Here is a 12,849-nt window from a genome sequence, read left to right on the forward strand (position 1 = left end):
GTACGTGTGAGGGCGCGGGTTAGCGTTAGCGTACGGGTTAGGATTAGGGGACGGGTGAGGGTCAGCCTTCGGGGAAGGGTTAGGTTTAGGGTTCGGGCTAGGGTTAGGGTTAGGGGACGGGGACGTTTTAGGGTCCAGGTGAGGGTACGACAACGCTTTAGGGGGAGCGTACGTGTGAGGGCGCGGGTTAGCGTTAGCGTACCGGTTAGGATTAGGGGAAAGGTGAGGGTCAGGCTTCGGGTAAGGGTTCGGGTTAGGGTTCGGGCTAGGGTTAGGGTTAGGGGACGGGGACAGTTTAGGGTCCAGGTGAGGGTACGACAATGCTTTAGGGGGAGCGTACGTGTGAGGGCGCGGGTTAGCGTTAGCGTACGGGTTAGGATTAGGGGACGGGTGAGGGTCAGGCTTCGGGGAAGTGTTAGGGTTAGGGTTCGGGCTAGGGTTAGGGTTAGGGGACTGGGACGGTTTAGGGTCCAGGTGAGGGTACGACAACACTTTAGGGGGCGCGTACGTGTGAGGGCGCGGGTTAGCGTTAGCGTACGGTTTAGGATTAGGGAACGGGTGAAGGTCAGGCTTCGGGGAAGGGTTAGGGTTAGGGTTCGGGCTAGGGTTAGGGTTAGGGGACGGGGACGGTTTAGGGTCCAGGTGAGGGTACGACAACGCTTTAGGGGTCACGTACTTGTGAGGGCGCGGGTTAGCGTTAGTGTACGGTTTAGGATTAGGGGACGGGTGAGGGTCAGGCTTCGGGGAAGGGTTAGGGTTAGGGTTCGGGCTAGGGTTAGGGTTAGGGGACGGGGACGGTTTAGGGTCCAGGTGAGGGTACGACAACGCTTTAGGGGAAGCATACGTGTGAGGGCGCGGGTTAGCGTTAGCGTACGGGTTAGGATTAGGGGACGGGTGAGGGTCAGGCTTCGGGGAAGGGTTAGGGTTAGGGTTGGGGCTAGGGTTAGGGTTAGGGGACGGGGACGGTTTAGGTTCCAGGTGAGGGTACGACAACGCTTTAGGGGGAGCGTACGTGTGAGGGCGCGGGTTAGCGTTAGCGTACGGGTTAGGATTAGGGGACGGGTGAGGGTGAGGCTTCGGGGAAGGGTTAGGGTTAGGGTTCGGGCTAGGGTTAGGGTTAGGGGACGGGGACGGTTTAGGGTCCAGGTGAGGGTACGACAACGCTTTAGGGAGCACGTACGTGTGAGGGCATGGGTTAGCGTTAGCGTACGTGTTAGGATTAGGGGACGGGTGAGGGTCAGGCTTCGGGGAGGTGTTAGGGTTAGGGTTCGGGCTAGGGTTAGGGTTAGGGGACGGGGACGGTTTAGGGTCCAGGTGAGGGTACGACAACGCTTTAGGGGGAGCGTACATGTGAGGGCGCGGGTTAGCGTTAGCGTACCGGTTAGGATTAGGGGAAGGGTGAGGGTCAGGCTTCGGGGAAGGGTTAGGGTTAGGGTTCGGGCTAGGATTAGGGGACGGGGACGGTTTAGGGTCCAGGTGAGGGTACGACAACGCTTTAGGGGGAACGTAAGTGTGAGGGCGCGGTTTAGCGTTAGCGTACGGGTTAGGATTAGGGGACGGGTGAGGGTCAGGCTTCGGGGAAGGGTTAGGGTTAGGGTTCGGGCTAGGGTTAGGGTTAGGGGACTGGGACGGTTTAGGGTCCAGGTGAGGGTACGACAACACTTTAGGGGGCGCGTACGTGTGAGGGCGCGGGTTAGCGTTAGCGTACGGTTTAGGATTAGGGGACGGGTGAGGGTCAGGCTTCGGGGAAGGGTTAGGGATAGGGTTCGGGCTAGGGTTAGTGTTAGGGGACGGGGACGGTTTAGGGTCCAGGTGAGGGTACGACAACGCTTTAGGGGGCGCGTACGTGTGAGGGCGCGGGTTAGCGTTAGCGTACGGGTTAGGATTAGGGGACGGGTGAGGGTCAGGCTTCGGGGAAGGGTTAGGGTTAGGGTTCGGGCTAGAGTTAGGGTTAGGGGACGGGGACGGTTTAGGGTCTAGGTGAGGGTACGACAACGCTTTAATTGGAGCGTACGTGTGAGGGCGCGGGTTAGCGTTAGCGTACGGGTTAGGATTAGGGGACGGGTGAGGGTCAGGCTTCGGGGAAGGGTTAGGGTTAGGGTTCGGTCTAGGGTTAGGGTTAGGGGATGGGGACGGTTTAGGGTCCAGGTGAGGGTACGACAACGCTTTAGGGGGAGCGTACGTGTGAGGACGTGGGTTAGCATTAGCGTACGGGTTAGGATTAGGGGACGGGTGAGGGTCAGGTTTCGGGGAAGGGTTAGGGTTAGGGTTCAGGCTAGGGTTAGGGTTAGGGGACGGGGACGGTATAGGGTCCAGGTGAGGGTTCAACAACGCTTTAGGGGGAGCATACGTGTGAGGGCGCGGGTTAGCGTTAGCGTTCTGGTTAGGATTAGGGGACGGGTGAGTGTCAGGCTTCGGGGAAGGGTTAGGGTTAGGGTTCGGGTTAGGGTTAGGGTTAGGGGACGGGGACGGTTTAGGGTCCAGATGAGGGTACGACAACACTTTAGGGGGAGCGTACGTGTGAGGGCACGGGTTAGCGTTAGCGTACGGGTTAAGATTAGGGGAAGGGTGAGGGTCAGGTTTCGGGGAAGGGTTAGGGTTAGGGTTCGGGCTAGGGTTAGGGTTAGGGGACATGGACGGTTTAGGGTCCAGGTGAGGGTACGACAACGCTTTAGAGGGAGCGTACGTGTGAGGGTGCGGGTTAGCGTTAGCGTACGGGTTAGGATTAGGGGACGGGTGAGGGTCACGCTTCAGGGAAGTGTTAGGGTTAGGGTTCGGGCTAGGGTTAGGGTTGGGGCACGGGGACGGTTTAGGGTCCCGGTGAGGGTACGACAACACTTTAGGGGGAGTGTACGTGTGAGGGCGCGGGTTAGCGTTAGCGTACCGGTTAGGATTAGGGGACGGGTGAGGGTCAGGCTTCGGGGAAGGGTTAGGGTTAGGGTTCGGGCTAGGGTTTGGGTTAGGGGACGGGGACGGTTTAGGGTCCAGGTGAGTGTACGACAACGCTTTAGGGGGAGCGTACGTGTGAGGGCGCGGGTTAGCGTTAGCGTACGGGTTAGGATTAGGGGAAGGGTGAGGGTCAGGCTTCGGTGAAGGGTTAGGGATAGGGTTCGGGCTAGGGTTAGGGTTAGGGAACGGGTACGGTTTAGGGTCCAGGTGAGGGTACGACAACGCTTTAGGGGGAGCGTATGTGTGAGGGCGCGGTTTAGCGTTAGCGTACCGGTTAGGATTAGGGGAAGGGTGAGGGTCAGGCTTCGGGGAAGGGTTAGGGTTAGGGTTCGGGCTAGGGTTAGGGTTAGGGGACGTGGACGGTTTAGGGTCCAGGTGAGGGTATGACAACGCTTTAGGGGGAGCGTACGTGTCAGGGCACGGGTTAGCGTTAGCGTACGGTTTAGGATTAGGGGACGGGTGAGGGTCAGGCTTCGGGGAAGGGTTGGGTTAGGATTCGGGCTAGGGTTAGGGTTAGGGGACGGGGACGGTTTAGGGTCCAGGTGAGGGTATGACAACGCTTTAGGGGGCGCGTACGTGTGAGGGCGCGGGTTAGCGTTAACGTACGGTTTAGGATTAGGGGACGGGTGAGGGTCAGGCTTCGGGGAAGGGTTAGGGTTATGGTTCGGGCTAGGGTTAGGGATAGGGGACGGGGACGGTTTAGGGTCCAGGTGAGGGTACGACAACGCTTTACTTGGAGCGTACGTGTGAGGGCGCGGGTTAGCGTTAGCGTACGGGTTAGGATTAGGGGACGGGTGAGAGTCAGGCTTCGGGGAAGGGTTAGGGTTAGGGTTCGGGCTACGGTTAGGGTTAGGGGATGGGTACGGTTGAGGGTCCAGGTGAGGGTACGACAACGCTTTAGGGGGAGCGTACGTGTGAGGGCGTGGGTTAGCGTTAGCGTACGGGTTAGGATTAGGGGACGGGTGAGGGTCAGGCTTCGGGGAAGGGTTAGGGTTAGGGTTCGGGCTAGGGTTAGGGTTAGGGGACTGGGACGGTTTAGGGTCCAGGTGAGGGTACAACAACACTTTAGGGGGCGCGTACGTGTGAGGGCGCGGGTTAGCGTTAGCGTACGGTTTAGGATTAGGGGACGGGTGAGGGTCAGGCTTCGGGGAAGGGTTAGGGTTAGGGTTCGGGCTAGGGTTAGGGTTAGGGGACGGGGACGGTTTAGGGTCCAGGTGAGGGTACGACAACGCTTTAGGGGTCACGTACGTGTGAGGGCGCGGGTTAGCGTTAGTGTACGGGTTAGGATTAGGGGACGGGTGAGGGTCAGGCTTCGGGGAAGGGTTAGGGTTAGGGTTCGGGCTAGGGTTAGGGTTAGGGGACGGGGACGGTTTAGGGTCCAGGTGAGGGTACGACAACGCTTTAGGGGAAGCATACGTGTGAGGGCGCGGGTTAGCGTTAGCGTACGGGTTAGGATTAGGGGACGGGTGAGGGTCAAGCTTCGGGGAAGGGTTAGGGTTAGGGTTCGGGCTAGGGTTAGGGTTAGGGGACGGGGACGGTTTAGGTTCCAGGTGAGGGTACGACAACGCTTTAGGGGGAGCGTACGTGTGAGGGTGCGGGTTAGCGTTAGCGTACGGGTTAGGATTAGATGACGGGTGAGGGTCAGGCTTCGGGGAAGGGTTACGGTTAGGGTTCGGGCTAGGGTTAGGGTTAGGGGACGGGGACGGTATAGGGTCCAGGTGAGGGTTCAACAACGCTTTAGGGGGAGCATACGTGTGAGGGCGCAGGTTAGCGTTAGCCTATCGGTTAGGATTAGGGGACAGGTGAGGGTCAAGCTTTGGGGAAGGGTTAAGGTTAGGGTTCGGGCTAGGGTTAGGGTTAGGGGACGGGGACGGTTTAGGGTCCAGGTGAGGGTACGACAACGCTTTAGGGGGAGCATACGTGTGAGGGCGCGGGTTAGTGTTAGCGTACGGGTTAGGATTAGGGGACGGGTGAGGGTCAGGCTTCGGGGAAGTGTTACGGTTAGGGTTCGGGCTAGGGTTAGGGTTAGGTGACGGGGACGGTTTAGGGTCCAGGTGAGGGTACGACAACGCTTTAGGGGGAGCGTACGTGTGAGGGCGCTGGTTAGCGTTAGCGTTCTGGTTAGGATTAGGGGACGGGTGAGTGTCAGGCTTCGGGGAAGGGTTAGGGTTAGGGTTCGGGCTAGGGTTAGGGTTAGGGGACGGGGACGGTTTAGGGTCCAGATGAGGGTACGACAAGACATTAGGGGGAGCGTACGTGTGAGGGCACGGGTTAGCGTTAGCGTACGGGTTAGGATTAGGGGACGGGTGAGGGTCAGGCTTCGGAGAAGCGTTAGGGTTAGGGTTCAGGCTAGGGTTAGGGTTAGGGGACGGGGACGGTATAGGGTCCAGGTGAGGGTACGACCACGCTTTAGGGGGAGCGTACGTGTAAGGGCGCGGGTTAGCGTTAGCTTACGGGTTAGGATTAGGGGACGGGTGAGGGTCAGGCTTCGGGGAAGGGTTAGGGTTAGGGTTCGGCCTAGGGTTAGGGTTAGGGGACGGGGACGGTTTAGGGTCCAGGTGAGGGTACGACAACGCTTTAGGGAGCACGTACGTGTGAGGGCATGGGTTAGCGTTAGCGTACGGGTTAGGATTAGGGGACGGGTGAGGGTCAGGCTTCGGGGAAGGGTTAGGGTTAGGGTTCGGGCTAGGGTTAGGGTTAGGGGACGGGGACGGTTTACGGTCCACGTGAGGGTACGACAACGCTTTAGGGGGAGCGTACGTGTGAGGGCGCGGGTTAGCGTTAGCGTACCGGTTAGGATTAGGGGAAGGGTGAAGGTCAGGCTTCGGGGAAGGGTTAGGGTTAGGGTTCGGGCTAGGGTTAGGGTTAGGGGACGGGGACGGTTTAGGGTACAGGTGAGGGTACGACAACGCTTTAGGAGGAGCGTACGTGTGAGGGCACTGGTTAGCGTTAGCGTTCGGGTTAGGATTGGGGGACGGGTGAGGGTCAGGCTTCCGGAAAGGGTTAGGGTTAGGGTTCAGGCTAGGGTTAGGGTTAGGGGACGGGGACGGTTTAGGGTCCAGGTGAGGGTACGACAACGCTTTAGGGGGAGCGTACCTGTGAGGGCGCGGGTTAGCGTTAGCATACGGGTTAGGATTAGGGGACGGGTGAGGGTCAGGCTTCGGGGAAGTGTTAGGGTTAGGGTTCGGGCTAGGGTTAGGGTTAGGGGACGGGGACGGTTTAGGGTACAGGTGAGGGTACGACAACGCTTTAGGGGGAGCGTACGTGTGAGGGCGCGGGTTAGCGTTAGCATTCGGGTTAGGATTAGGGGACGGGTGAGGGTCAGGCTTCCGGGAAGGGTTAGGGTTAGGGTTCAGGCTAGGGTTAGGGTTAGGGGACGGGGACGGTTTAGGGTCCAGGTGAGGGTACGACAACGCTTTAGGGGGAGCGTACGTGTGAGGGCGGGGGTTAGCGTTAGCATACGGGTTAGGATTAGGGGACGGGTGAGGGTCAGGCTTCGGGGAAGTGTTAGGGTTAGGGTTCGGGCTAGGGTTAGGGGACGGGGATGGTTTAGGGTCCAGGTGAGGGTACGACAACGCTTTAGGGGGAGCGTACGTGTGAGGGCGCGGGTTAGCGTTAGCCTATCGGTTAGGATTAGGGGACAGGTGAGGGTCAAGCTTTGGGGAAGGGTTAAGGTTAGGGTTCGGGCTAGGGTTAGGGTTAGGGGACGGGGACGGTTTAGGGTCCAGGTGAGGGTACGACAACGCTTTAGGGGGAGCATACGTGTGAGGGCGCGGGTTAGTGTTAGCGTACGGGTTAGGATTAGGGGACGGGTGAGGGTCAGGCTTCGGGGAAGTGTTACGGTTAGGGTTCGGGCTAGGGTTAGGGTTAGGTGACGGGGACGGTTTAGGGTCCAGGTGAGGGTACGACAACGCTTTAGGGGGAGCGTACGTGTGAGGGCGCTGGTTAGCGTTAGCGTTCTGGTTAGGATTAGGGGACGGGTGAGTGTCAGGCTTCGGGGAAGGGTTAGGGTTAGGGTTCGGGCTAGGGTTAGGGTTAGGGGACGGGGACGGTTTAGGGTCCAGATGAGGGTACGACAAGACATTAGGGGGAGCGTACGTGTGAGGGCACGGGTTAGCGTTAGCGTACGGGTTAGGATTAGGGGACGGGTGAGGGTCAGGCTTCGGAGAAGCGTTAGGGTTAGGGTTCAGGCTAGGGTTAGGGTTAGGGGACGGGGACGGTATAGGGTCCAGGTGAGGGTACGACCACGCTTTAGGGGGAGCGTACGTGTAAGGGCGCGGGTTAGCGTTAGCGTACGGGTTAGGATTAGGGGACGGGTGAGGGTCAGGCTTCGGGGAAGGGTTAGGGTTAGGGTTCGGCCTAGGGTTAGGGTTAGGGGACGGGGACGGTTTAGGGTCCAGGTGAGGGTACGACAACGCTTTAGGGAGCACGTACGTGTGAGGGCATGGGTTAGCGTTAGCGTACGGGTTAGGATTAGGGGACGGGTGAGGGTCAGGCTTCGGGGAAGGGTTAGGGTTAGGGTTCGGGCTAGGGTTAGGGTTAGGGGACGGGGACGGTTTACGGTCCAGGTGAGGGTACGACAACGCTTTAGGGGGAGCGTACGTGTGAGGGCGCGGGTTAGCGTTAGCGTACCGGTTAGGATTAGGGGAAGGGTGAAGGTCAGGCTTCGGGGAAGGGTTAGGGTTAGGGTTCGGGCTAGGGTTAGGGTTAGGGGACGGGGACGGTTTAGGGTACAGGTGAGGGTACGACAACGCTTTAGGGGGAGCGTACGTGTGAGGGCACGGGTTAGCGTTAGCGTTCGGGTTAGGATTGGGGGACGGGTGAGGGTCAGGCTTCCGGAAAGGGTTAGGGTTAGGGTTCAGGCTAGGGTTAGGGTTAGGGGACGGGGACGGTTTAGGGTCCAGGTGAGGGTACGACAACGCTTTAGGGGGAGCGTACCTGTGAGGGCGCGGGTTAGCGTTAGCATACGGGTTAGGATTAGGGGACGGGTGAGGGTCAGGCTTCGGGGAAGTGTTAGGGTTAGGGTTCGGGCTAGGGTTAGGGTTAGGGGACGGGGACGGTTTAGGGTACAGGTGAGGGTACGACAACGCTTTAGGGGGAGCGTACGTGTGAGGGCGCGGGTTAGCGTTAGCGTTCGGGTTAGGATTAGGGGACGGGTGAGGGTCAGGCTTCCGGGAAGGGTTAGGGTTAGGGTTCAGGCTAGGGTTAGGGTTAGGGGATGGGGACGGTTTAGGGTCCAGGTGAGGGTACGACAACGCTTTAGGGGGAGCGTACGTGTGAGGGCGGGGGTTAGCGTTAGCATACGGGTTAGGATTAGGGGACGGGTGAGGGTCAGGCTTCGGGGAAGTGTTAGGGTTAGGGTTCGGGCTACGGTTAGGGGACGGGGATGGTTTAGGGTCCAGGTGAGGGTACGACAACGCTTTAGGGGGAGCGTACGTGTGAGGGCGCGGGTTAGCGTTAGCGTACGGGTTAGGATTAGGGGAAGGGTGAGGGTCAGGCTTCGGGGAAGGGTTAGGGTTAGGGTTTGGGCTAGGGTTAGTGTTAGGTGATGGGGACGGTTTTGGGTGCAGGTGAGGGTACGACAACGCTTTAGGGGGCGCGTACATGTGAGGGCGCGGGTTAGCGTTAGCGTTCGGGTTATGATTAGGGGACGGGTGAGGGTGAGGCTTCGGGGAAGGGTTAGGTTTAGGGTTCGCGCTAGGGTTATGGTTAGGGGACGGGGACGGTTTAGGGTCCAGGTGAGGGTATGACAACGCTTTAGGTGGAGCGTACGTGTGAGGGCGCGGGTTAGCATTAGCGTACGGGTTAGGATTAGGGGACGGGTGAGGGTGGGGCTTCGGGGAAGGGTTAGGGTTAGGGTTCGGTCTAGGGTTAGGGTTAGGGAACGGGGACGGTTTAGGGTCCAGGTGAAGGTACGACAACGTTTTAGGGGGAGCGTACGTGTGAGTGCACGGGTTAGAGTTAGCGTACGGTTTAGGATTAAGGGACGGGTGAGGGTCAGGCTTCGGGGAAGGGTTAGGGTTAGGGTTCGGGCTAGGGTTAGGGTTAGGGGACGGGGACGGTTTAGGGTCCAGGTGAGGGTACGACAACGCTTTAGGGGGAGCATACGTGTGAGGGCGCGGGTTAGTGTTAGCGTACGGGTTAGGATTAGGGGACGGGTGAGGGTCAGGCTTCGGGGAAGTGTTACGGTTAGGGTTCGGGCTAGGGTTAGGGTTAGGTGACGGGGACGGTTTAGGGTCCAGGTGAGGGTACGACAACGCTTTAGGGGGAGCGTACGTGTGAGGGCGCTGGTTAGCGTTAGCGTTCTGGTTAGGATTAGGGGACGGGTGAGTGTCAGGCTTCGGGGAAGGGTTAGGGTTAGGGTTCGGGCTAGGGTTAGGGTTAGGGGACGGGGACGGTTTAGGGTCCAGATGAGGGTACGACAAGACATTAGGGGGAGCGTACGTGTGAGGGCACGGGTTAGCGTTAGCGTACGGGTTAGGATTAGGGGACGGTTGAGGGTCAGGCTTCGGAGAAGCGTTAGGGTTAGGGTTCAGGCTAGGGTTAGGGTTAGGGGACGGGGACGGTATAGGGTCCAGGTGAGGGTACGACCACGCTTTAGAGGGAGCGTACGTGTAAGGGCGCGGGTTAGCGTTAGCGTACGGGTTAGGATTAGGGGACGGGTGAGGGTCAGGCTTCGGGGAAGGGTTAGGGTTAGGGTTCGGCCTAGGGTTAGGGTTAGGGGACGGGGACGGTTTAGGGTCCAGGTGAGGGTACGACAACGCTTTAGGGAGCACGTACGTGTGAGGGCATGGGTTAGCGTTAGCGTACGGGTTAGGATTAGGGGACGGGTGAGGGTCAGGCTTCGGGGAAGGGTTAGGGTTAGGGTTCGGGCTAGGGTTAGGGTTAGGGGACGGGGACGGTTTACGGTCCAGGTGAGGGTACGACAACGCTTTAGGGGGAGCGTACGTGTGAGGGCGCGGGTTAGCGTTAGCGTACCGGTTAGGATTAGGGGAAGGGTGAAGGTCAGGCTTCGGGGAAGCGTTAGGGTTAGGGTTCGGGCTAGGGTTAGGGTTAGGGGACGGGGACGGTTTAGGGTACAGGTGAGGGTACGACAACGCTTTAGGGGGAGCGTACGTGTGAGGGCGCGGGTTAGCGTTAGCGTTCGGGTTAGGATTGGGGGACGGGTGAGGGTCAGGCTTCCGGGAAGGGTTAGGGTTAGGGTTCAGGCTAGGGTTAGGGTTAGGGGACGGGGACGGTTTAGGGTCCAGGTGAGGGTACGACAACGCTTTAGGGGGAGCGTACCTGTGAGGGCGCGGGTTAGCGTTAGCATACGGGTTAGGATTAGGGGACGGGTGAGGGTCAGGCTTCGGGGAAGTGTTAGGGTTAGGGTTCGGGCTAGGGTTAGGGTTAGGGGACGGGGACGGTTTAGGGTCCAGGTGAGGGTACGACAACGCTTTAGGGGGAGCGTACGTGTGAGGGCGCGGGTTAGCGTTAGCGTTCGGGTTAGGATTAGGGGACGGGTGAGGGTCAGGCTTCCGGGAAGGGTTAGGGTTAGGGTTCAGGCTAGGGTTAGGGTTAGGGGACGGGGACGGTTTAGGGTCCAGGTGAGGGTACGACAACGCTTTAGGGGGAGCGTACGTGTGAGGGCGCGGGTTAGCGTTAGCATACGGGTTAGGATTAGGGGACGGGTGAGGGTCAGGCTTCGGGGAAGTGTTAGGGTTAGGGTTCGGGCTAGGGTTAGGGGACGGGGATGGTTTAGGGTCCAGGTGAGGGTACGACAACGCTTTAGGGGGAGCGTACGTGTGAGGGCGCGGGTTAGCGTTAGCGTACGGGTTAGGATTAGGGGAAGGGTGAGGGTCAAGCTTCGGGGAAGGGTTAGGGTTAGGGTTTGGGCTAGGGTTAGTGTTAGGTGATGGGGACGGTTTTGGGTGCAGGTGAGGGTACGACAACGCTTTAGGGGGCACGTACATGTGAGGGCGCGGGTTAGCGTTAGCGTTCGGGTTATGATTAGGGGACGGGTGACGGTCAGGCTTCGGGGAAGTGTTAGGGTTAGGGTTCAGGCTAGGGTTAGGGTTACGGGTCGGGGATGGTTTAGGGTCCAGGTGAGGGTACGACAACGCTTTAGGGGGAGCGTACGTGTGAGGGCGCGGGTTAGCGTTAGCGTACGGGATAGGATTAGGGGACGGGTGAGGGTGAGGCTTCGGGGAAGGGTTAGGTTTAGGGTTCGCGCTAGGGTTATGGTTAGGGGACGGGGACGGTTTAGGGTCCAGGTGAGGGTATGACAACGCTTTAGGTGGAGCGTACGTGTGAGGGCGCGGGTTAGCATTAGCGTACGGGTTAGGATTAGGGGACGGGTGAGGGTGGGGCTTCGGGGAAGGGTTAGGGTTAGGGTTCGGTCTAGGGTTAGGGTTAGGGAACGGGGACGGTTTAGGGTCCAGGTGAAGGTACGACAACGTTTTAGGGGGAGCGTACGTGTGAGTGCACGGGTTAGAGTTAGCGTACGGTTTAGGATTAAGGGACGGGTGAGGGTCAGGCTTCGGGGAAGGGTTAGGGTTAGGGTTCGGCGTAGGGTTAGGGTTAGGGGACGGGGACGGTTTAGGGTCCAGGTGAGGGTACGACAACGCTTAGGGGGAGCATACGTGTGAGGGCGCGGGTTAGCGTTAGCGTACGGGTTAGGAGTAGGGGACGGGTGAGGTCCAGGCTTCAGGGAAGGGTTAGGGTTCGGGTTCAGGCTAGGGTTAGGGTTAGGGGACGGGGACGGTTTAGGGTCCAGGTGAGGATACGACAACGCTTTAGGGGGAGCGTACGTGTGAGGGCGCGGGTTAGCGTTAGCGTACGGGTTAGGATTAGGGGACGGGTGAGGGTCAGGCTTCGGGGAAGGGTTAGGGTTAGGGTTCGGGCTAGGGTTAGGGTTAGGGGACGGGGACGGTTTAGGGTCCAGGTGAGGGTACGACAACGCTTTAGGGGGAGCGTACGTGTGAGGGCGCGGGTTAGCGTTAGCGTACGGGTTACGATTAGGGGACGGGTGAGGGCCAGGCTTCGGGGAAGGGTTAGGGTTAGAGTTCAGGCTAGGTTTAGGGTTAGGGGACGGGGACGGTTTAGGGTCCAGGTGAGGGTACAACAATGCTTTAGGAGGAGCGTACGTGTGAGGGCGTGGGTTAGCGTTAGCGTACGGTTTAGGATTATGGGAAGGGTGAGGGTCAGGCTTCGGGGAAGGGTTACGGTTAGGGTTCGGGCTAGGGTTAGGGTTAGGGGACAGGGACGGTTTAGGGTCCAGGTGAGGGTACGACAACGCTTTAGGGGTAGCGTACGTGTGAGGGCGCGGGTTAGCGTTAGCGTACGGGTTAGGATTAGGGGACGGGTGAGGGTCAGCCTTCGGGGAAGGGTTAGGTTTAGGGTTCGGGCTACGGTTAGGGTTAGTGGACGGGGACGGTTTAGGGTCCAGGTGAGGGTACGACAACGCTTTAGGTGGAGCGTACGTGTGAGGGCGCGGGTTAGCATTAGCGTACGGGTTACGATTAGGGGAAGGGTGAGGGTCAGGCTTCGGAGAAGGGTTAGGGTGAGAGTTCGGGTTAGGGTTAGGGTTAGGGGACGGGGACGGTTTAGGGTCCAGGTGAGGGTACGACAACGCTTTAGGGGGAGCGTACGTGTGAGGGCACGGGTTAGTGTTAGCATACGGGTTAGGATTAGGGGACGGGTGAGGGTCAGGCTTCGGGGAAGGGTTAGGGTTAGGGTTCGGGCTAGGGTTAGGGGACGGGGACGGTTTAGGGTCCAGGTGAGGGTACGACAACGCTTTAGGGGGAGCGTACGTGTGAGGGCGCGGGTTAGCGTTAGCGTACGGGTTAGGATTAGGGGAAGGGTGAGTGTCAGGCTTCGGGGAAGTGTTAGGGTTAGGGTGCGGGCTAGGGTTAGGGTTAC

This window comes from Grampus griseus (genome assembly GCF_964374135.1).
Source record: "Grampus griseus genome assembly, chromosome: 16".
NCBI lineage: Eukaryota > Metazoa > Chordata > Mammalia > Artiodactyla > Delphinidae > Grampus > Grampus griseus.